The sequence below is a fragment of the Aotus nancymaae genome, unplaced genomic scaffold, assembly GCF_030222135.1.
Source record: "Aotus nancymaae isolate 86718 unplaced genomic scaffold, 86718_ANA_hifiasm-v0.15.2.pri h1tg000041l, whole genome shotgun sequence".
In the NCBI taxonomy this organism is placed as follows: domain Eukaryota; kingdom Metazoa; phylum Chordata; class Mammalia; order Primates; family Aotidae; genus Aotus; species Aotus nancymaae.
Window position 1 is genome coordinate 14,453,558 of NW_026988455.1, and position 23,132 is coordinate 14,476,689.

General features: G+C 41.4%; 2 long non-coding RNA genes across 2 annotated transcripts in view; one reads left to right on the plus strand and one right to left on the minus strand.

Annotated features, from left to right (window-relative positions):
* LOC135268668 (uncharacterized) overlaps positions 1 to 21,753 on the plus strand; it is a 151,488-nt gene extending 129,735 nt beyond the window's left edge. Inside the window, exons 2-3 of the long non-coding RNA XR_010337000.1 lie at positions 3,047 to 3,100; positions 21,655 to 21,753. This is a non-coding gene — a long non-coding RNA (uncharacterized LOC135268668). The remainder of the gene's footprint in view (positions 1 to 3,046; positions 3,101 to 21,654) is intronic.
* LOC135268667 (uncharacterized) lies at positions 5,680 to 10,568 on the minus strand. The gene is made up of 2 exons (XR_010336999.1): positions 8,573 to 10,568; positions 5,680 to 8,162 (listed from the first exon to the last, which is right to left on the minus strand). It is a non-coding gene; the product is annotated as an uncharacterized LOC135268667 (long non-coding RNA).
* Positions 21,754 to 23,132: the final 1,379 nt, after the last annotated feature.

Sequence of the window (23,132 nt, forward strand, 5' to 3'; positions counted from 1 at the left end):
CCCCCCCATGATTCAGTTACCTCCCCCAGGTCCCTCCCATAACACATGGGAATTCAAGATGAGATTTGGGTGGGGACACAGCCAAACCATTTAAACCATCTACTTGAGCCTAGCCCAGAGCACTGACCCACATAATCATAAGAAAATAAGATATTTGGTTGTTTTAAGTCATTAAATTTTAGAGTGGTTTGTTACATAGCAATAGATAACTGCCATAGGATTCATAACTAGTTTACTGCTTGATTCATCTGAGAAATCAAAATCATATTCAATTACAAAAAATAATCAATGAAGTATTCCCATTTACTAAATCTTTTAGACAACATTAGAGGATTGGAGATGTTCTTTAGAAAATGTAAACAATCTGTCAATTTGATTCCCCCATACATGCTCATTCTGAATATTTGACTTCATTTCTCAAAAGCGGTTATCTTTATAAAAATTATCTGTAAAACTGACAAATTCTGACAGAATTATCCTGGAACAATATAGTCACAGGCTTACTATCATTATTGTGATTTACTACTGTTCTGGTCATTGGTTTATCTAAACTCTCTCCCTGTTTAGTAAAGAATTTAACCCAGCCCAAAGATAGATTGTGGGAGGTAATCTCTAAGTTGAAGTATCATGCTGGATAGGAGTCTGTTTGTCTGAGTGTCTTGGGTCAGTCATGTAGCAACAATGTGTTTTAAGGTTGGAGCCCATAGCCACAACAACAAGGTTGGGAGTGTTGGGTCATGTAGTATCAGCCTAACTTCCTGCAAGGCTAAAGGTTGAGAAAAACCATGTGGGCAGTTGACTGTGCCTACATGATGGAGCCCCAGTGAGAATTCTGGATATCAAGGCTTAGCAAGCTTCCCTTGCTGGCAATATTCCATGCATATTGTGACACATCAATGCTGCCAAATAGCACTTTCCTTCCCCCATGGGGAGAGGATAATTAGAAGCTACCTTTCCTTAACTCTGCCCTATGACTTGCTGCTTCTCTTAGTTGATTTTAATCTGCATCTTTTCCTTATATTAAACCATAACCGTGAGTATAAAATAACTTTCAGTGACCTCTGTGAGTCTTTCTAAAGAGTTATCAAAACTGAGAGTGGTTTCGGGAATACCTTGAACTCGCAATTGGTTTCAGAAGAGTATAGTCCTATGTGAGCTGTTCCCCTAACTTTGCAGTTAGTTAACTTTTGTACTTCCTTTCAAGATGCAGTTCAATCCTGCCTCCAGGAAACCTTTTCGTACCACTCCAAATTAAAAAAAAAAAAAAAAAAACTTCCTCTGAATTCTTATATTGCATAGGGCTTGCTTGTAATTCTCTTACAGTATTTGGAAAATGGTTTCTGGCTTTGCTATTGATCATATTGATAGGCAGATCTATCATATGTCATGTATTAGATTTTAGGGTTGTGAGGACCCAACCTGTTTCTTGCACCTTTCTATTAACCAGCACATTGTTTTCAGTTAAATATTGTGGTGCTTAACACAGAAATTGCTGTTTCTTGTATCAACTAGCAATTTCTGAAATGTAGGTTACTTTTGTATTATCATTAAGACCAAAATAATTATTCATTTAATAAGTATTTATTGACTGGGCACAGTGGCTCACGCCTGTAATCCCATCACTTTGGGAGGTTGAGGTGGGCAGATCATTTGAAGTCAGGAGTTCAAAACCATAGTGGCCAACATGGTGAGACCTGTCTCTACTAACAACACAAAAATTAGCCAGCCATGGTGGCACGTGCCTGTAATCCCAGGATTCTCCTGAGGCAGGAGACTTGCTTGAACCCAAGAAGCAGAGGTTGCAGTGAGCTGAAATTGCACCACTGCACTCCAACCTGGGAGACAGAGTGAGACTCTGTCTCAAAAAAAAAAAAAAAAAAAAAAAAATTCTTTATCAAACATCTATGTGCTAGGCTCCAGGAATTGGCAACAAGAAAAAGAAATTCCTATTTTTGGAAGCTTCCATTCTGGCAGATAAAGATGACAAGTAAATCAACATATATATGCTATTTTTTTTTTTTTTTGAGGAGTGCCTCAATCTGTTGTCCAGGCTGGAGTGTGTGGTGTGATCATGATTCACTATAGTCTTAACCTCCTGGGCTCAAGCAATCCTCCCACCTCAGCCTCCCAAGTATCTGAGACTACAGGCATGCACCACCACACGTGGCTAGTTTTTAATATTGTGTGTGTGTGTGTGTGTGTGTGTGTGTGTATAGATGGGATCTTGTTTTGTTGCTCAGTGCTCAGGCTGCATATGTGCTATTGTATTAGATAGTAATTGTACTAGATAGTGACAAGCACTAGAAAGAACAATCAAGTAGAATAAGAGAAAAGTGTGATGAGGATTATTAGTTTAGAGAAGATGATCAAGGGAGACTTGTCAAAGCAGGTGATATCTCTGCAGAGATCCAAATGAAGCAAGAGAGTGAACCATGCAGATAAGGTCTGCAAACCTGGTGTAAATGTTTCTATTGTCTAATGACTTCAGTAGCCAAATGCATTTGAGAATGTGGCTGTCTGATTTATTGAATGGTGGACTTTTTAAAAAAAATTTTAATGATTAAGGAATTCTAATCCAGTCTTAACACATAGATACCTTCTCATAGTCCCTTTAAAAATAAAAAAAAATTACTGACATATAAACAGTTTGCATGTGGAAGAGGAACACAGAAAGTTTATAGCTGATTGAAGACAAAGTTCAACCTTGTAATAGTCTTTGTTTCAGTTTTTTTGAGGAGACACTCAGGGGTACAACTTCTGTCTAAATAATTATCCCACTAGGGGAGGAACCCTTAAAACAAATCATCCCCAATAATAGCCTTTGTTAGACTGAGGAAAGTGCAGTTGAAGTTTGACAAGATACCGCACAATTCTAAAGAGAAGTGAGTGATTCAAATAAAAGGATCTTTGCGAAGGTAAATGTGAAGAATAACTTTGGGAATGTAAATCACAAAATCCAGAGAAAACTGTAGTATACTTTTCACTGTATTTTGTTTCAATAAACAAACCAAGTTTCACTGATTTATTTTATTTCATTTTTGGACAGAAAGAAATCTCATTATGAGGAGAACTGGGAACTGGAAACTCCGAGAGAAGAAAGGTATGACTTTTAAAGATAGTGATTGTGGGCCAGGTGCCATGGCTCATGTTTGTAATCTCAGCACTTTGGAAGGCTAAGGTGAGTGGATCACCTGAGGTCAGGAGTTCGAGACCAGGGTGGCCAACATGGCGAAACCTTTTCTCTATTACTGGGTGTGGTGGTGCACGCCTGTAATCCCAGCTACTCAGGAGGCTGAGGCAGGAGAATCACTTGAACCTGAAAGAAGGAGGTTGCAGTTAGCTGAGATGGTGCCACTGCACTCCAGCCTAGGCAACAGAGTGAGACGCTTTCTCAAAAAGCAAAAAAGACGGCGATTGTCAGAGCTGTTCCATTTCCACCTTCTGATTTGCTTGGTCCTTGTCATTGTTCTGTTCTTCATGATGAGCAAGGAATGTATAATGGCCATCCTGTTTGAATATGGGAATTACTCTGTGATCTGGAATTCCTGTCCTCACAAGGCTCTATTCTTTGGCACTCTTGCACATATGCACTAAAATAATTAAATGTCACGGAAATCCTAAAATACCTTGAATCATCAAAAGAGGCTTAAATTATGTCAGGACAGCTGTGGTGTTCTGTATATTATGTATTCTGGTTCTTTAAAAACGATAAGCCAGGTATTGTGTGTGCAGTTAAGACTTGACTAATCTGAATAATCTTTATCTAGGATATACCAGAACAAAGAATTTTTCAAGTAAGTTTTTTTTCTAGATATCAAGACAAGATGTCTTGGTTTGAAATAGGTGGGAAAGGGGATATATGAGAGCCCATCTGGTCATGGTAGTTTTAGAGCTGAAGTCCATGTTTTTAAGTCTCCAGAATATCACTTTTGTTTAATAGTTTCCCTCTTCTCTTTCTTAGTTCCCCAGAAAAAGGGTGAGAATTTTGCTGAGAAACAGTACCATGAGAAAAAGTGGAGAAAAGAGGAGGTGGATCCGCCTCAGAAAAGTTGCTATGGAGCAGGAGAAAAGAGGGACGTACTTTGCCCATTTCGCTCTCTTCTCCCCTCCAAACATACTAGAAGACTGTTATTTAATGTGTTGGCAGTGTCTTTGTAGAGAAATGAACATCTTTTCTGAGTACCGGGGGAGGGAACCTGCTGGTTGCCATACCTATATTTGTCAAACGGGAGTCATGCTAAGAAACCCAGAAATAAAAATAATTTTAGGGTAGAGTCTTACGAACTTAAAGTCCATTTATTTAGCATTAAATAAACACCTTCTAGATGCCTAGCCCTCAGCTAAGTGCTATGAAGGACATTAAATAAGTGTAACAGATAGTCCCTACTTAGCATTCAGCATCTAGTTAACTCACATATTTGGCTAAGGGTGGTGAAAGACATGAAAGAAATATAATGCACGGACCCAGCTTTCCAAGACCGCATGGTTTTGTGGGAAATGAAAGACATGCGCTTGAAATATTTAAGATGTTTAAATGTTCCTAGGCAGGAAATGTAAGTGCCTGGATGGTTTGCAGAGTCTAAACAATAATTTGTTAGAAGGGAAAGCGAGGCCGAGGCGGGTGGATCACGAGGTCAAGAGATCGAGACCATCCTGGTCAACATTGTGAAACCCCGTCTCTACTAATACAAAAAAATTAGCTGGGCATGGTGGCGCGTGCCTGTAATCCCAGCTACTCAGGAAGCTGAGGCAGGAGAATTGCCTGAACCCAGGAGGCGGAGGTTGCGGTGAGCCGAGATCGCGCCATTGCACTCCAGCCTGGGTAACGAGAGCGAAACTCCGTCTCAAAAAAAAAATAAAAAAAAATAAAAATAAAAATAAAAATAAAAATAAAAAATAATAGAAGGGAAAGCAAGGGTGGGGTGCAATGGGATTAACTGATGAGGAAGGATGGGCTAGTACCTGTGGGGTTTTTGTTCATAAAGCATTTTAATTCACGATGAAGTATACTTACTATAAATCCATGAAGAGAAATTTAGGCAAACATATATATACAGGACAGCAATGCTATAAAATGAGCCAAGGCACTGCTAGAAAAAATAACATAGCTTAAATATATATTAAACCCTGGCAAGAATTTTAAAATATTGAACATAGTTACTACGTGACCCAGCAATTTGACTCATATGTGTATACCCAAAATAACTGAAAACATATGTCTTCCCAAAAACTTGTACATGAGTGCTCATAGTGGCATTATTCACAATAGTCAAAAAATGGAAACAATTTAAATGTCTATCACTTGATGAATGAATATATAAATTGTTATGTCCATACAATGTCATATTACTGAATAAGGAAAAGGAATTAACTACTGACACATACTTTAACACAGATGAAGTCTGAAAACATTACGCTAAGTGAAAGAAGCCATACCCAAAAGATGACGTTACGTGATTCTATTCATATATTCAGAATGGACAAATCCATACAATCCGAAAGCAGATTAGTGATTCCCAGGGGTTGGAGAGAGAAGAGAACAGGGAGTGACTGCTTAACAGGTGCAGGTGAAGTTTTTTTTGTGGGGGGCAGGGTGATAAAAATGTTCCAAAATTAGACAGTGATGATGGCTGCACGACTTGGTGAATATACTAAAATCAAATCACTGAATTGTACACGTTAAAAAGACAATTTTTATGGTACTTTAATTGTATCATAATAAAGCTGTTATTTAAAGAAAAGAAAAGCCTAGAATGAATAACTCTCAAAGTTGCCAAGAATGCTAGCCCCTAAGAGTACAATTACAAAACAGACATCTGAGAGATGAAGAAAAGAAATGGGCAAGATATAGGAGATTCATAGAAACAAGATTCTGTCTGGAGCTTTGTTTCTCTTCTGTTGTGTAAGGATTAAAAACAAATTGTGTGAGACACACCTCAAGTAAGGGTGAAAATGGGGTGTTACATGTCATTTTACATTGATAACTTAAAGGCATGGAATTATTATTTGTAAATGCCTTGTTAAAGATATGTCAAAGTGATCTGATCCTGTTTTTAAAAAAATCTTATTCAGAAATAATTTCAAACACATGGAAAGGTATAAGAATAGTACAGAGAACACTCATCTATATACTGTTCATTAGCAGCTTGCTGTCCTTGCTTTATCATTTGTGCTTGTGCTGTCTCTCTTCCTCTTACCCCTCCTCCCTTCTTCTTTCCATCCCCTTTCTCTCTTCTATGTATATATATAAATGTATTTATATTTATGTATATCTCAAGTATATATCTCAATATATAACATTTGAGAAAATAATATATATTTGAAAGTTGTAAATATCATGTGCCTAATTTATCATTATACAGTATATATTGCCAAAGAATAAGAATATTATCTTATAATGTTACATATCCAGAGTAACATTACCAACTTCATTAAATTTAACATTGATATAATACTTTATCCAGCTTCCAATTTTGTCAATGAACACAGTGTGTTAGTTATCTATAGAAGGATAACAAATTACTCCAAAACATAGCAGTTGAAAATAGCAAACACTTACGATCTCAGTTTCTGTAGGTTAGGTGTCTGGGTATGGCCTAGCTGGGTGCTGTGACCAGGCTATAATTAATATGTAGGCTAGGGCTGTGGTCTCATCGGAAGGCTCAATGTGGGGAGGATCCTCTTTCTGGCTCACTCACATGGTTGTTGGCAGGATTCAGTGCTTCACTGGCTGTTGACCAGGAGTTTCTCTCAGATCTTCACCAAATGGTCCTCCCCATAGGGCTCTTCACAGCATGGCAGCCTGTACCTTAGAATAAGGGGGAGGGAACAAGCTCTACAAATGGAAACTTCCAGCATTTCTTTGTAGCCTTGCCTTTGAGGTGACGTTCTGTTATTTCTGCCATCTTCCACTCATTAAAAGCAAATAAGTCAGTCATTAGCCCACATTCAAGGGAAATTATTATACAAAGGGGCAAATATCAGGAAGTAAGACCATTTCAGTGGCTGCCTACCAGCCCCAGTAATGTTTTTCAGTACAGAATTCAGTCTAAAATCATACACCATAGTTAGTTGACATATCTCTTTAGATTTTTTTCTTCTTCACGACACTGACATTTTAAAAACACAGTTCCTGTTTGTAAGATGGAATGTTCCTCGTTTAGGGTTTCAATAATGCTTCCTCATTATTAAATTCAGGATATGCATTTCCAGCCAAATAGTACAAGAGTAGTATTATCTCCTCTTTAGGGCATCATATCCAGAGGCACATATGTCTGTCTGTCCTTTATTGGTGATGTTCATTTGATCACTAGTCAAGGTGGTACTTGATTTCTCCACTGTGTAATTACCATTTTTCTCCTTCCAACTAAAAGGCAATCTATGGGGAGACACTTTAAGAACATGTAAATTGCTCATTCGTCACCCAAAAATTTATCTAAATTTAACATCGGTGATTCTTGCCAGAAACAGTCTTAAGTACACAATGGTGGTTAAATAATAATTTTTCCCCCAACCTCAGCTCTCTTGCCAAATCTACCAGTTGACGTTAGGTGTTTGTATTAGCCTGCTCAGGTTCCCACAACAAAATACCACATACTGGGTGGTTTCAGCATCAGACGTTTATTTCTCACAGTTCAGAGGCTGGACATCCAAGATCAAGGTGCCAGCAGGGTAGGTTTTTCTTAAACCTCTCTCTTCAGTTTTGTAGATGACAGCTTTCTTGCTGTGTCCTCACTGGTCTTTCTCTGTATATGCCCTAGGTGTGTCTTCTTCCTTTGAGGTTTCTATTTTTACTGGGTTTGGGCCCTACACTAATGACCCCATTTAACCCGACTTACCTCCTTAAAGGCTCTATCTCCAAATATAGTCACATTAGGGGTTACAGCTTTAACATATGAATTTTAGGAGGACACAATTCTGTTTATAACAGTATTCTACTGTAAAAAGAGCCATCCTTTTCATATATTTACTTACTTATTTCTATGCTTTTTAGTATATAGAATGGATTCTATATACTTTTTTTCCAGTGGTTTATAATTTGTTACTACCAATAATTATTTTGATGTTCAAGCTGTACCAGACATGGGCAGGGAAAGCTTCTTCAGTCTGGTTCCTCTGTCCTCATGACATGCCCCGGTATGTTTTGTGCACTTCCTTACATCCTGGAATAACAAGACATTTCAGGCTGTCACTAAATAGATGAAGTGGTTACACAACCTTGGGAATGTACTAAATGCCACGGATTATACACTTTAACATGACTGGTTTTGTTATGTGAATTTCACCTCGATTTAAAAAAGAAATTCCAGGCTTATCTTGCATATTTCCTCTGCAAAACTAAGGCCTCTGCCCTGGAAACATTCTAAGGATCCCTTGCTCTGCTTAGTTAGAATACTACATTCAAAAGCAAGGTGTGGCTGTTAGGTGTGGCCACTGGTACCAAGAGTTCTTCACAGCATGTCAGCCTGTACCTTAGAATAAGGGGAGGGAGGGAGGGAGGGAGGGAAGGAGAGGGGGAGAGGGAGAGAAAGAAAGAGATAGATCCCATTAATACATATTCATGCATACATACACATTTCAGAAGTTATGAGTCCACAGCAGTACCTCCAGTTGCAATCCATTCTTCTTACATCCATGTCTTCTCTCTTTCTATATTTACAACTTTTTTCTCCACAGTGAGAACCCTGGCTCACAACAACATAAATGTATTTACTGATTTGCTCAATACTATGAAATATCTAAAATCATTTCAGAATCCTTCTATGTCCGTGCTGCTACAAAAACAAAGCCAGTAAAAAGGGTTTAGTATTGAAGTCCTCCCCAACTCGCACCCTACCTAAGTCTAATGGAATATGGTCTAATGCATAAGTATAAACTATTTGGATTTCTTTCCCCCCTTTTCAGTGTGATTATTCATTTGAAATACGATTGGGTTCTTTTTTTTCCGTTTGGTTTTTAGTATTTTTTCTCCCTTCCCATACTTGTTGGTTTAATTTTTTAAATAAGTAGAACATTAATAAGCTTTCAAAAATCAAAATCATACAAAAAGCAATACCATAGAAGTGTTTCTCCCTCTTACATTCCTTCCACCCTGTTTCCCACCTTCTTGTTGTTAGGTGACCCACGTCATCTCACTTCATTCTTTACTGGTTTATTCCTCCTAAATTTCTCTTTTTTTTTTTTTGAAAGATATGCAGGTACATAGATTTTTCCCAATTTTGTTTTTCATCGCAAAGGTTAGCACAGTGTATCTACTCTTTTGCAGTTGGTCGGGAAGAAACACTTTCCAGGAGCTTTGGAGACTAGCAACCTTCTCTCCAGTATCTTACGTTCATTCAGCAAACAATCTGAGTGTCCACAGAGAGCCAAGGCTGATTAGTGAGTCCCAAGTCTACAGTGAGCCGGCTTCATAGTGTAGACTCTTCTCAGGAATATTTCACGCCTAGCTCAGTCAAAGGGCGGCGCCCTACATTGCATTCTTTTCTGTGCCTTGTTGACACCCTGTGGTTTCAATGTGAACACCCTTGTAGATGACCGTTTAGTCCCTCACCTCCATGGAGTACAGACGTATTATCTAAATTCTCCTTGTTCGCCCTGCCCCACAAGATTAATCCCCCAGGAACAAAGCTTCCTCCTCTACTATGTCATGATGCTCAGCTCCTTCCCCTCCCCTCTATCTCTCGACTTATTTCAACAACTATCTCCTCTCCCTCCCCACCATCTCGCTCTCTGGAGCTTATGCACCCGCAAACACACACATACGTGTTTTCTTAAAAGGCTTCAATTTTCCATAGCAGTGGGGGGCTCCCAAGGAAAAGGAGTGAAAGTTTTAAAAGTAGGTGCTTGCTGGGTAATTTGCCATTAAACATCAGGGCACTGTTCTAGTAGGGGGATGGCTCTTAAACCCTTCACTTCCGCTCGCCAGCGTCCTGCCTTCAGCCCCTCAGGGAGGGCTGCCTCTCCAAGATCAGTAGCTGGGGCGGGGGGTTGCAGGGCGGGGTCAGGGTGACAGCCAAGCTAAGTGGAGGGCCCAGGAGGCTGGGCATAATAACCCCAGTGACGTGGTTGCCAGGCCCGGTGCTCAGGCGGCAGCCAGAGCTTTCCCTGGTTTTGCCTTCGCCCAGTCCCGGCACTTCAAAGCTTGGTGAGGTCCAGCCGTCCACCTGTGGCTGTTCTACAAAAAACCACTTCCAGGAAAAGCAAGGGGTATGTGACAGCCAGAAGAAGTCAGGCTGCAAACCAGATGACGACACTAAGGAAGAAAAAGAGCAAGCCACGGGGGTCCTCATAGGGTTAACGCAGCCTGGCGTACACAAAGGATGAGGACGAGGGCGAGGCAACACGAGAAATCGGGTGCGAGGAATAAGGAAAAAAAACCTTTCACCCTTTCTTTTTGCATTCGGAGGTACGTTTTCATTCAGAGTAAACCCACAAATGCGGGTAGCTGGGAGCGTGTCCCTACTTAGGCAGCTGAAAGAAAGGATAAAAGACCCTCCCAACGCCTTTGATGCAGGCTGCATATTCGAGCACATTTTGAAACGTGCATCTGTGCAGTGTTGGGCCTGGGAACCCCGGCAGCTAGGGTCTGGCTGTGGGCGGGTGAGAAGGAAAACGTTGCCTGGCGTAACCTGCGTCTGGAATGGGTTCCCAGAGCAGCGCTAGGCAAAACCCGAAGTGGATCTCGGGAAGTAAAGCGGGCGCTGCTCCAGGGCTCAGCACGCGGCCTCCTAGGCGCCGAAAGGTCCAGTTTGCGCATACCACCCCTGAGGGCTCGCTAGCGGTGGGAACCTGGAAGGGGCCGAACATGCTGTTCAGAATAATTTAGGAGGCAGAATATTCTTCCTGCTTGGTAGTGTGAAATCACTTATTTATGGCTTCCATTCAGTCTCCGGTTTGCAGATAATCCCCCTTTCTAAGCGGTAAAACTCATGAATGTTGATCTTGCAAATCAAGCTGACACTAGCAGCTTTTGTCCACCGGGGCATACATCAAGGCCTGCCTTCTCCCCAGCACGTTTCCCCCCTCATCGCCATGCGCAGCTCAGCCTCCGGGATTCATGAAAGGCGTGCTCCGCCCCAAAGCGACCTGGGGGTCTCCAGCAACAATCCAGGGGCTTGTCTGCCAAGCGCTCGGGCCCCACTTGGAGCATCCTGTTCAGAGCCTCCAAGAGAGGCCCTCAAGACAAATGGCCCCGACAGGAGGAGGTCAGCCGATGAAGGGCTGCCGGAGCTGGAGGCCCTTGCCCAGAGGCCTAGGCATTCGTCCTTAAACACGCAAGACGAGCCAAGCCCGGCAAAAACACAAAACCCGGGCTCCTAGAGAGGAAGCAACGAAACAATCGCATTTATGTAACGGGAGGATCGAGGAGAGAGAAAAGGCAAAGCCAGCCAGGATGCGAGGATCTGAAATAATGAGATCAGATGGGGGACGGCGGATGTCAGCTACACCCACAGAAGCCATCAATAAAAGAGGCTTTGCTAAAAGTCAAGTCGACTGTTGATTTTTAGAGTGGCTAGGTGGTAACTCTGGATCCTGCTTTAGTAAGATACATTTTAATTAATGCTAACGAGTTTATTAACTGCTCAAAGTTCCAGAGGAATGGGTGTGAACTGCAGCCCAAATATGTCTTTGAGTATCGTGTGATGAATGTGACTGCTGCTTGAAATAAGAATACAGCCACGGGCACTCTCATTCTTAGGGATCCAGATTTATGAATAAAGATATGCATGCTTGCTTTAAATTGTTTTATATCGCGGTGTCCAAGTGGGTCTCTGTAGCAGAGGCGCCGCTCATTGTGCTTCAGAAAGGTGCTGTTTACCTGTGTGTTTCCCGTCTTTCTGTTGAGAACCATTTCAAAGTTGAGGCTGAGCTGTGGGAAGGATATATTTCCACACACAAGTCTGTACTTTCAAAAATTACCTTGGTTGCTTGGTACAGGATGAGTAACCAAGAGGGCCAGGATTCCTGCTGGCCTGGCAATATTTCCTGCCTCCCACCATCCCACCTACTTCCCCAGTTTACAAGCCTGCCCCCTCCCCCAGTGAAGCAGGAAGAAATTGAAAGACCTGCAAATGACAGGCTAGTCCTCTGCCTCTCGGTCCCAGCCAAGAGGAGCCCTGATTCTTGGCCTTTCTTTCAGCTTTTTCCTGTGACTCTGACCACCATAGAGTTCACAAGAGAAGTCATCATACAGGGTGGTTGAAGGCTAGTTTTCTGCAGAGCAGAGGTGATCAGAGTGACCATTTGTGGTTGGCACACATTTCTCAGACAGAGGGAATATGGTGAGTTAAGGCACCGTGGGAAGAATCTCATCCGTATGTCATTGTTCACTCTTTTACATTAGTTATGTACTCCAGTCCTGGAATCCAGTGGTGAACAGAATGCAGTAAGTTAAGTGCTGCCCTTTTGTGGGATGAATTCTTCAGGAACAATCTTGGCTTTGTGATTCTTATCTGCATGCCTTCTTGGATCTTGGTGTTTTCTGTTTGTTGGTTTTGACAGTGTCCAGATTGTAGGTTATTTTCATCCATACAGTTTTCCTTCCCTCTCCCTGGCCTTTGAAGAATGGCCCCTCTCTGGCTCCACATGGCTCTGGTGAATGAGGACATGTGACCAACAGGGAATATGACCAGGCCAATCCTATCCTCTCTTCCAGGAACTGGGATTTTCAATTGAGAGACCTAGATTATAAGAGGTTGAACAAATTATCCCATAACCACACCCTAGGGACAGGGCACCTAAGGGGTCGTGAACCCTGGAGCTGCCCTGTTGGTGGTACCATCCACAACCTATTCTTGAGCATTTCTCTCCATTTTACAAGCTTCAAAAAACATTTTTTGTTCTTGCTTAAGTTCAATTAATACATGAATACAGAAGTCATGCAGAAAATTGCAAGTTTAGAAACCAATTTATTACATTCAGAAAACTTCATTAAAGTGTATTACGAACAACTATTAACATGAATCTTACGTATGTGTTTACTACCTGCGTTGGGAAATGAATATTATTGGTAGCCTGGGTGCCCTCTCTACCCCAATGTGTGCCTCTCCTTAATGATAGAACCACCTTGCTCTTCCCTAACTACTCTGCTGACATTCTTGATCGTCATTTCCTTGCTTTATGTTACCGTTTTATCACTGACGTATGTATCCCTGGACGTGTTGCTTAGTTTCATCTGTTTTAACATTTGTGTGAAAGGAGGGTTTTGTGTCTTTACTCAACATTGCATTTGTGAGAGTTATCCATGTTGTTATGAGTAGAAGTAGGTTATCCATGCTTTGTTGCATGGTAGTCCATTTGTAAATATACCACACTTATTTATTCATTCCATCCCTGATAAACATTGGCATTGTTTCCACCAGGACTATTACAAACAGTGCTGCTGTGAGCCTTTTTGTTTGTCTTCTGATACATGAAATCAAATTTCTCCAGGGGAAATCTCGAGGAGTACAATTGCTGGGGCATAGGGTTATGTACATTTTCACCTTTATTAGATAATGCCAAACTATTTTTCCAAAGTAGTTGGGATCCAGTTTACAACCCCACCTGCCCTAACAGAGAGTATGAGAGATTCTGTTACTTTACATCCTCCCCAAACTTGGTATTTTCATCTTTTTAGCTTTCGCCCATCTGATGACTTTGTTTTTATTATAATTACCAGATAACAGATGAGTTATGCAGCTTTCCATATTTGTATTGGCCATTTTGTTTCCAAAAACTAATTACTATTTCTTTCTCTCTCTCTCTCATACACACACACACACAATGATACACAAACACAGATACACTTGTGTATATGAACAGTTCAACTTAAATGATCAGAATAAATATATCAAATTTCATGTTTTATTCAACCACCAAATTCAAGGAAAATTGTGTTCAAATTTTCTTACAGAATACATTTGTTGTTTATATTTACCTCAGCAGGCATCATTTCTTATAACTTCAGGTGCTAATTAGGAACTCTTACCCTTGAAACTACTTTATTTGACTTTCCACTTGAAGATCTGCCTAATTTCACTAAAACTTGACATGAATTCCTGCTCTTGGAAATAACTATTTGCTTTATGCCTATTGAGTGATATATACCTTAACCATAGATGCTAGCATAAAGCTGAACAACTATCCTTCAAAAAAAAGCCTGTCATGAAATGAAAACCTTTTATTTTTTCTTTCCTCTGGTGGATTTGTCTGTTCATGTCTAATGAACATATAACAAAAACAGAATATCAGCCAGCCCCAGGTATGACCAAACACACCTTTGCACCACTATATTTAGGCATTCAGCAAACTTCCTCCTCTCTGCTCACTCGCCACCAATTTTTATTCTGTGTTCTCCTCCTTGATCAATAAAAGCATAATGAGGAAATGTAAGGCATAATAAAACTTAATAAGCACCTTCTAGGTGCTAAAACATTAGGATATGGGTTTGGATTCTGCTCTAGCCTAGGGAACTAGAACAGGAATGGCAAATTGCTTTCATTTCACATGTCAATTCTAATTTGCAATAATGTATGGAAAAAATTCCAAAGTCACACTTGGGTTTAGGAAAGACTGTCATGACAGTTTAGTCACATTTGCTATGGTGTGAATGAATAGTTCTGTCATGTCATCTGTTATCTAGAGCTGTGGTTCTCAAATTTGGCTGCCCCAAAGGGGACTCATCTGGGGAGCTTTTACATATACCAAGGCAAGGCTCCACCCAAGCCAACTACATCAGAAACTCTGGGGGTGGTCCAGGAATCAGTATTTTTCAAAACTCTCAAGGTGATTCCAATAAGTAGGCCAGATTTGAAATGCATAGGTGTAGGGCAGTGTTATTTAAACCTGTTTTTATTATTGCCACACCCTCATCACCACAGCCTTTCCATCCAGGATCCTTTTTTTTTTTTTTTTTTTTTGGGATGGAGTCTCACCCAATCGCCCAGGCTGGAGTGTGCAATGGCATGATCTCTGCTCACTGCAACCTCTGCCTCCCTGGTTCAAGCGATTCTCCTGCCTCAGCCTCCCAAATAGCCAGAACTACAGGCACGCGCCACCATGCCTGGCTTTTTTTATTTTTAGTAGAGACGGGGTTTCACTATGTTGGCCAGTTTGGTCTCGAACTCCTGACCTCATGATCCGCCCACCTCAGCCTCCCAAAGTGCTGGGATTACAGGTATGAGCCGCCACGCCTGGCCTTCCAGGATCCTTTTAAGATATATATTTTTTCAATTGCCACCTCATGAAATGTTAATACCACAGATATGCTGTGTATGTGTTTATGTGTTGTAGTTGTATCTGTGCTTTATACATAAAAAGGGTAAGACTTTGTCAATGACCTCCACCCCACAGCCCTTGACTAATTTTCACCCCCTTGAAAGCGATACTGGCCCTATTGAGAATCCATGATCTGGAGAATGAGAAATAGCTTTTAGAGGATGAATTATAATGTCAAAAATAATACTTGGTACCATTTGAGACTCGGGTGTTAATAATTTACTCTTTGAAAGCAAAACTGCCACAGTACGCATAGCAGTGGAGGTACAAAATTCAGCGCTGTGGCCACGGATTCACTCGATTATTTGTTAATAGATGTTAGCGATAATGAAGGGATGCTGTTAATTGAAGCGGGCGCTGTCTGATGCGATGTCCCCTGCTGGTAGATAAGTACTAAGAAGTGGAAATGTTGACTTTCCTAGGAAAAGAAACCGCTGCTATGGTAAATCATCCCCAATTACTCAGTCATTATTTTTATTTTTTATTAACAAAATTAATTTTTTTTTCTGATGGAGCTTTGTGCTTTATGGTGGTATCTGATGCTTCACTATTACTCAGTAACTTAAAGAAAAAGCTCTTAGCATGCGTGTTAACCTAGAGGTAGACATTTATTCATCCATAAGCCACAGGGATCCTTGTCATTATGTATTTTATTTATTTTTTGTATTTTATTTTTAATTTTTTTGAAATGGAGCCTTGCTCTGTTGCCTGGGATGGAGTGCAGTGGCACGATCTTGGCTGACTGCAACCTCAGCCTCCCAGGTTTAAGCGATTTTCATGCCTCAGCCTCCCAGGTAGCTGGTATTACAAGTGTATGTCACCACGCCCAGCTAATTTTTTAATTTTTAGTAGAGACAGGGTTTCACCATGTTGGACAGGTTGGTTCGCTCGAACTCCTGACCTCAAGTGATCTGCCCTCTTTCGCCTCCCAAAGTGCGGATTACAGGCATGAGCCACCACACTCAGCCTTAATATGTATTTTCACTTTTATTTTAAAACTGAAAAAAGCTCACTATTTTATAAATTATATCAGCTAAATACACATTTAAAGGCTTATAAATAAGGTCAGGATGCAGATGTAGCTGATTCTCTTCCATTTCTCTAAGTGTCCCCTAGCCAGTCTTGATAGCTGGCTTGAGTGCCAATCCTGATGCACATTTGCCCTGTCATCCTGGGCAAGTGACAACCCAGCTGTGCCTTGAGGTCACATTTGGAGAACTGAAAAATATCTGTGTTACCACAAAGGCTTCCAGTAAGAATAAACATAAAGCTGTTTCTTTGGCTGGGCATAGTGGCTCACACCTATAATCCCAGCCATTTGGGACACCAAGGTGGGAGAATCATTTGAGTCCAGGAGTTTGAGACTAAGATCAGCCTGGGCAACATAATGAGGCTCTCAGCTCTAGAAAAAATTTTTTATAAATTAACCAGGCATGGTGGTGTGTGCCTGTAGTCTCAGCTACTCTGGAGGCTGAGGTGGGAAGATCACTTGAGCCCAGGAGTTGGAGGCTGTGGTGAGCTGTGATCGTGCCACTGTACTCCAGCCTGGGGTGACAGAGCAAGACCCTATCTCTAACAACAACAGCAACAACAAAAAAGCTGACTTACAAAAGTAGAAAGGTGCTACACAGATGAAAAATAACAGTGATCTAATGCCACTTAACAAACATTTTTCAGTCCCCAAGTTCCAATTGCTACCCTTAATATACAGAGCCCAAAGATGAGTAAGACACTCATTCTGGTCTCAGTGAGATCCCATGGACAGCCTTCCTGCCAGTACATCCTATTGGTGGTTTTAACTACATGTAGATTCTTGTCTCCCAAAAGGAGAAGAGGTGGACAAGCTTACCGATAGGAATCAAGTAACAAATACTCAGACACAGTGAGTATTGTATAGAATAGGCAGTTGCAGTTCAGGACTGTCTTTTTGGTTCAGGAATCACTGAAGCATCCTCTGTGCCATGGTATACAACCACAGCACCGTCTCAGTAGTTTAACATTGTCACAGTTGTGCTCCGTGTATTTGTCCACTGACACCAATTGATCAGTTCTGGGTCCTTTATTAAGAGTAAACACTTTGAGGGCAGGACCTGTGAGTTCCTCAGTGGGCCACTGAGCTCACAGATTCCTGATTCCAATTACATGCTAACCATTGGAAATAGGAGCTGAACATGGGTATTGAATAGTGAGGGAGGCAGAGCACTTAGCAGACCCAGGGCCTTATTAATGCCGATGTCATTCTTAGCCAAGTCTCACCTTAAGCCCTCATCTGAAACGGCGAGTTCCCACCTATCCTCTGGTTTGTCTCTGGCAAATCCTGTTGCAATACAGAACAGAGCTGCCACTTTGCTCTCCAACATCCCAGTATTTCTATGCTCTCCTGCCCTCACCGCTTATTCTCCTATAAACCCCATGGCAGCAGCTTTTAAGACTCTCATTTAGTGACACACAGAAATGAAATGAGAATGCACTGAGCTGAACCTGCTGTCAGCACACTGGATGCAGCAGAGCTGAAGATTTCCCCAGCTGTGAGACAACCTGCCACACTGATCCCGTTACCAACAGCCCCTGCTGCAGAGGGGAGGAAAGTCAGTCAATGCCCAGCCTGAGTTTAGCGTTGGCAGGCTTTCTAGTACATCTGGGAGCCTGAGAAAGGAAAGACAGACACGGAGAGAAAGGGGCAGCTGAAAAAATGACTTAATAAAGAGCCACATGAGTCGCCTCAGCCTTGGGGTAAATGAAGTTTGCTGTAGGAGGCTCCCTTGGCAGGAGCTCCCATGAGACATGCCAGCTGCCTTAAAAACCCTTTCCACTCCTTGCAATTAAAAGGCAGCACCCTCGTGTGCTACACTGTCAAAAATGTGCGTAACGCATTTCGGCAAATGTAAGTGACAGATCCCCCAAACTTGAGTCCATCTGTGATGGAGCTTTTCAAGCCATGAACTAATAGAGAGATGACACAGGCCGGCTGGTTTGAGTTGGAGCCTAAGAAGCAGGGAGAGATGGGGGAGTCACAGTCTTGCTGCTAGCGGTAAGACCAACGTGTTTATTTTTTAATGATGAGGACTTCAACACCAGCAGCCTGTTTTCTATACTTAAGGCCTCCTTAAAGTTCAGCTCCTCCTAATTATGTAAGACAGCCAGACCTATGAAGTATGGAACAAAAAGTTGTGCTGGTGGTATTACAGTTGTTTTAATTTAATTTATTTTGTGTTCCTGAGAGAGTACAGCAGATCACATATAATCTCAGGGAAGTGTGCTGACATAGCAGTTTGACTGAGCTCGGAGACTCTGCAAATTAGAATAATTGGCCTAAGCATCAGCTACATTTCATTTTTCAGAGATCCCAGTTGCATTAGGCACTATTTTAAAAAGGGCAGCCACTTTCTTTCCTGATTTGATCATCAGTATCACATTTTTATAACAGATAAATCTGGTATAATCTTTACCACATTTAAGGTTGGCTATTAATCTAGCATGCTCTCAAATTTTTTTAGGACATAAAAACCTCCTGGTGATGCTGCAACTACCTACAACAGGTGTCAGCAGTGAGAGCTGTTACCTGACCCCAAGCCCGTCTGCAGCACCGTCTCCCTCCTCTACTCTGACATAAAGTGTTACCTGCTCCCAGGAACACTCCTCCACCCTCTCCTTCTGTTGAGAACAGGACATTCACACATTACTTCCCCAACTCCTACCCCTCTCCTTGATTCACAACAGAGCAGAGACTGGAACAAGAGCACCTCAGTTTCAAAACGTTTATCTCTTCTAGTTGAAAATAATTTTCTAAATTATTGCCAAAATACAGCTTTTATCCTCCAGCCTTATCCATTAGAATATATGGCAACTACTACCCCGCTAAACATGATATATTACTTATCCCCATATTCACAGTATTGATTCACAGGACTTGTGGGACGTCTCTGAATATGCCTGTTCATAAGCATGCTGGAGCCTTTTGGATAGTTTTGCTCCACAGCAGAGTTTCCAAGGCTCCTTCTGCATGCAGAATGTTAAAAAATGTTAATATCTGTTAATAGGAATTCCTTACAAAAAGGATTCCATGGTCCAGGAGGTTTGGGAACCACCAAATACCAAATATCTTTTGGAGATTCTTAATTTGAATTACCATAGTAAAGACTCTAAAAAGTCCACAGTAAAGAAAACATCCTATTGCCCAGCATTTTACAAACACATTTGACCCCAGAATATACACAGATACCTTGAGAAAACACAACTGTCAGAGCAGAGGAACAGGACATTCCTGAGAAGATGCCAGTAATCATGGATGGATGCTAGTATACCTTGTTAAATGATGTTCAGCTGTGGAGTGTGCAGGGGTATCCTGGACCCAAACGTAGTGTTATATAGCGTTTATTGAGTTCCTGTGCCAAGCACTGTGCTAAATCCTTCACCTATGCCTAACCTCCTTTATTTTAATCCCTATAACAACTCCATGAGGTACATTCTACATCTGCCCAATTTTGGAACTAGGGGACAGAGAGATTAATCTTCCCAAGGTTACACAGTCTTGAGTGAGTGGACGAATGAACACTGGAGTCCCGGTCTACCTGTCACCAAAGTCTGTCACCTTAACCAAAAAACACTCTGCTTTCCTGTGGAATCTTCAAATTCTCAGAGCTGCCTCGACAGAGATTTGAATGAGGACAAGCGTAAATCAGGAAGACAGACATTGTCCCTGGGAGCTCTAGAATTGAGAAGTCAGAGGCCTTTCCTACTCCATCCTCACCCAATCTAGCCATTGTGACTTACTTAAAATGAGTAACTACTAGAGTCATAGATCTGACTTAGTATCCCCAGTGATGGTATCTGAGTTGAGAATTCAGAGCTGTGATTCTTGTGTTTCTGTTACGGGTGTATGTTGCTCTTCTTACAGTGGGGACAGAAGCAGAATCTCTAGCTTGAGCCTCAGAATGAAGACTTATAATTGCTCAAAGCATTATTGTGTGCCAGTAGCTGCTTAGTGTTAGGATATTCTAAGTGTGGTCCCCGCGTCAGCAGCAGTAACATCATCTGGGTACTTGATAGAAAGCCAAATCCTTGGGCCCCACTCCAGACCTACTGAATCAGAATCTTTGGGGGTGGGGTCTAAGAAACTGTTTTAGCAAGCCCTTCAGAGGGTTCTAAGACACTCTAAAATTTGAGAAACCCTGATCTTATTAGCCCAAATCTCTCATCTTATAGATGACAAAACTACATCCCAAAAAGATTAATGGCTCACTCATGGTCCTAGAGTGAGTGGTGATAGAGTCAGGTGGAGGAGATAGCTGTTAATTTTACCTGTTCAGTGTCTACGGCCGTTTCTTTTGGTCATAGTACCCAGATGTTGTTCGGGGTATCCTTCCTTCTTCTCCTGTTTGTGTAGTTTGGATGGAGACTAACTGATGCTCCCAGATTCAAGGGTGGGGACATGACTGAATTTGGCCAAACTGAGTAATTTATCCAAACTCTGACTCCAACCTGGTCACAGACACATGGATCACGGATGGACACATGACTAAGCAAGGCCTGTGAAACTGGGATACGGGAATCTTACTGGAATCTTGCGAGAAGCACTTTCTTTTCACTAAGATTGATAGCTATATATAAGCATGACATTTAAATGCCCTTTGTATCATGAAGCTCACCCAATGAGAAGTTTCATCAGGAAGGGGCTTCTGGCCTTCTTTTCCCTGCTCTGAGCTCCAAAACCTTGATTTGAAGTGTCAGCTCAGCCCCAGTCAATCTGCTACCTACTTAAACAAAACCCAAGGAGAGATAGTGAAATGTGACCTCTCACTGTGGGAGTTATAAGGAGTTTACTAAACATAAAGATATTCATTGAGCACTAAAAGCTAAACTGTGGGCTCTGATGGAAATATTTCTATCCTTCTTCAATAGTGATAATTCCTAAGAAATGTGGCCAAGTGGATAGTTCTGGTCAGGACCCCCCAACTAAGCAAAAGTGTGGATACCCAGATATTATGGAATTCTCTTAAACACACTTTAGAAAGAAAGCAATAGTTCAAAGCTTTTCTACTAATCCTTCTGTGTTCAATATTAACTAAATTACGAGTACTTCCAAGTAGCAAAATTGTCCTCACTTTGAAATAAAAGTCTTCAGTACTGTGTAGCCTCCCTAATCAATACATGACCTGAGCTCAAGAAAACTATCTTCCACCTTTGCTGTAAAACTGTAAGAACCCATTCATTGAGCATGATATGCCAGGTACTTTGCTAAAACTTTGGTAGGTGTCATCTCATAATCCTAGAAGCAGCCCTTTGAGGGATCAATTAGCTAGTATCCTATGAGCATTCACTATATACCAGACACTTTAAGCACTCAACAGTGCATTTAAATACATTAACTCATTTTATTCTTTCACTCTGTTACAGGGTTACGTACTTAGCAGAAGGGAGGAGTTTCAAATCCTGGCAGTCTACCACAGACAGTGTTCACTTGAGACTACACAGTACTGCTTATGAAACGAAACTGGCGGAAGGTAAGACAAATGAGCAACTTCCTTTTGGTGCCCTCTCCAGGTTAGTGAACCAAATAGGTTCTAGGTTAGAATCGTCACCAGTAAAAGCAGGGGCTAACATCAGTGATCTCTCAAGTTTCCTTTGGATCTATTAAAACTATAGATTTTTTGACATGATTTTTTCACTACCTCCAAATAGGGAGACCTCTGGAATTTCTGTGTAAGAGAGTTTTAGAAGTGGCAGCCTGTTTGATAAAATTAAAAAACTTGAAACTACAATTAATAATGCCAATATGCTATATTTGGCTTACATGCTTATTCAGAGCAGATTTTAGAGGCTAGAGGTTAACAGAAATTATAATAATGCCTCTCCCAGAAGCTACCCCTTGGTGTCTTTAGATATGAGTCATTGTTTCATAGGTGTGGGAAAAGAAGAAATTCCTGCTTTTGGGAAACATGCATTGGGTTGGGTCTGATATTGAAGAATTTTGCTCTTCTTAAATTGTGGAGGTCATCTCACCCTCCAGATCAGCCAAGCAGAGGGTGACAATGAATCCGTACATGACAAAGAAAGTACTCGTGCTTCAGTCCAGATGTAAGTCATTTAGCTAAATGCTTTTCCACTGGAATAAGATTTTGGACTTTATTTTAATCGGCAGGTTTTTCCTTTGAGAGGAATTTCAAATCTCCCTCTGAGGAAGGCCATGTTTCCTTTGCTTGGTAGGCCTCAGGAGAGAAAATAGGATTCTCTGGAAAAAGCTATCACTTAGGAAATAATTGATTGGCGATTGCTCTGGATTTGATTCACTAAGCTGAGAACCTTGTACACGAACTGTGGAGGATACAAGAATGAACGCAAAGTGTGTGAAGTTTTTAAAATTTGGTGGTCTAAGCAAGGTAGAGGTTGTCTAGCAGAGCAGCAGCATTCCTTAACTCTGTTTAATTTGGTTTAATGTTCACAAGCCATAGAGCATACGAATAGAACAGTCACTAAATGGTTTCCTCCTTTGAACAAATTGTTTCAGTACCTACAGATACCACCATTGTACACTAGTGGTTTGAAATAGTACTTTGGTCACAATGTCAGTCCCTAGTAGACCTTCCAGTTTTTCTAGCTGGTATGTCCCTAATAACTGCGATAATGCCTCTTCCAGAAGCTAACAAATTAGTTCAGGTGGGAGAATGGGGCAGGGAGAGAGCTGGCTTCATATGAAAAAGCAAATGCTTTCTAGGCCTATCCAGATGCAACAACGTAGAGGAGATTACAAAGGGGTGTCTAGTTCCTGTGTGGGGCGGGAGGAACACAGGTAGAGAATGTGGCAACAGTCAAAACAAGAACTCTGTCTCGGTTGGGTGTGGGTGGCTTATTGCCTATAATCCCCTCACTTTGGA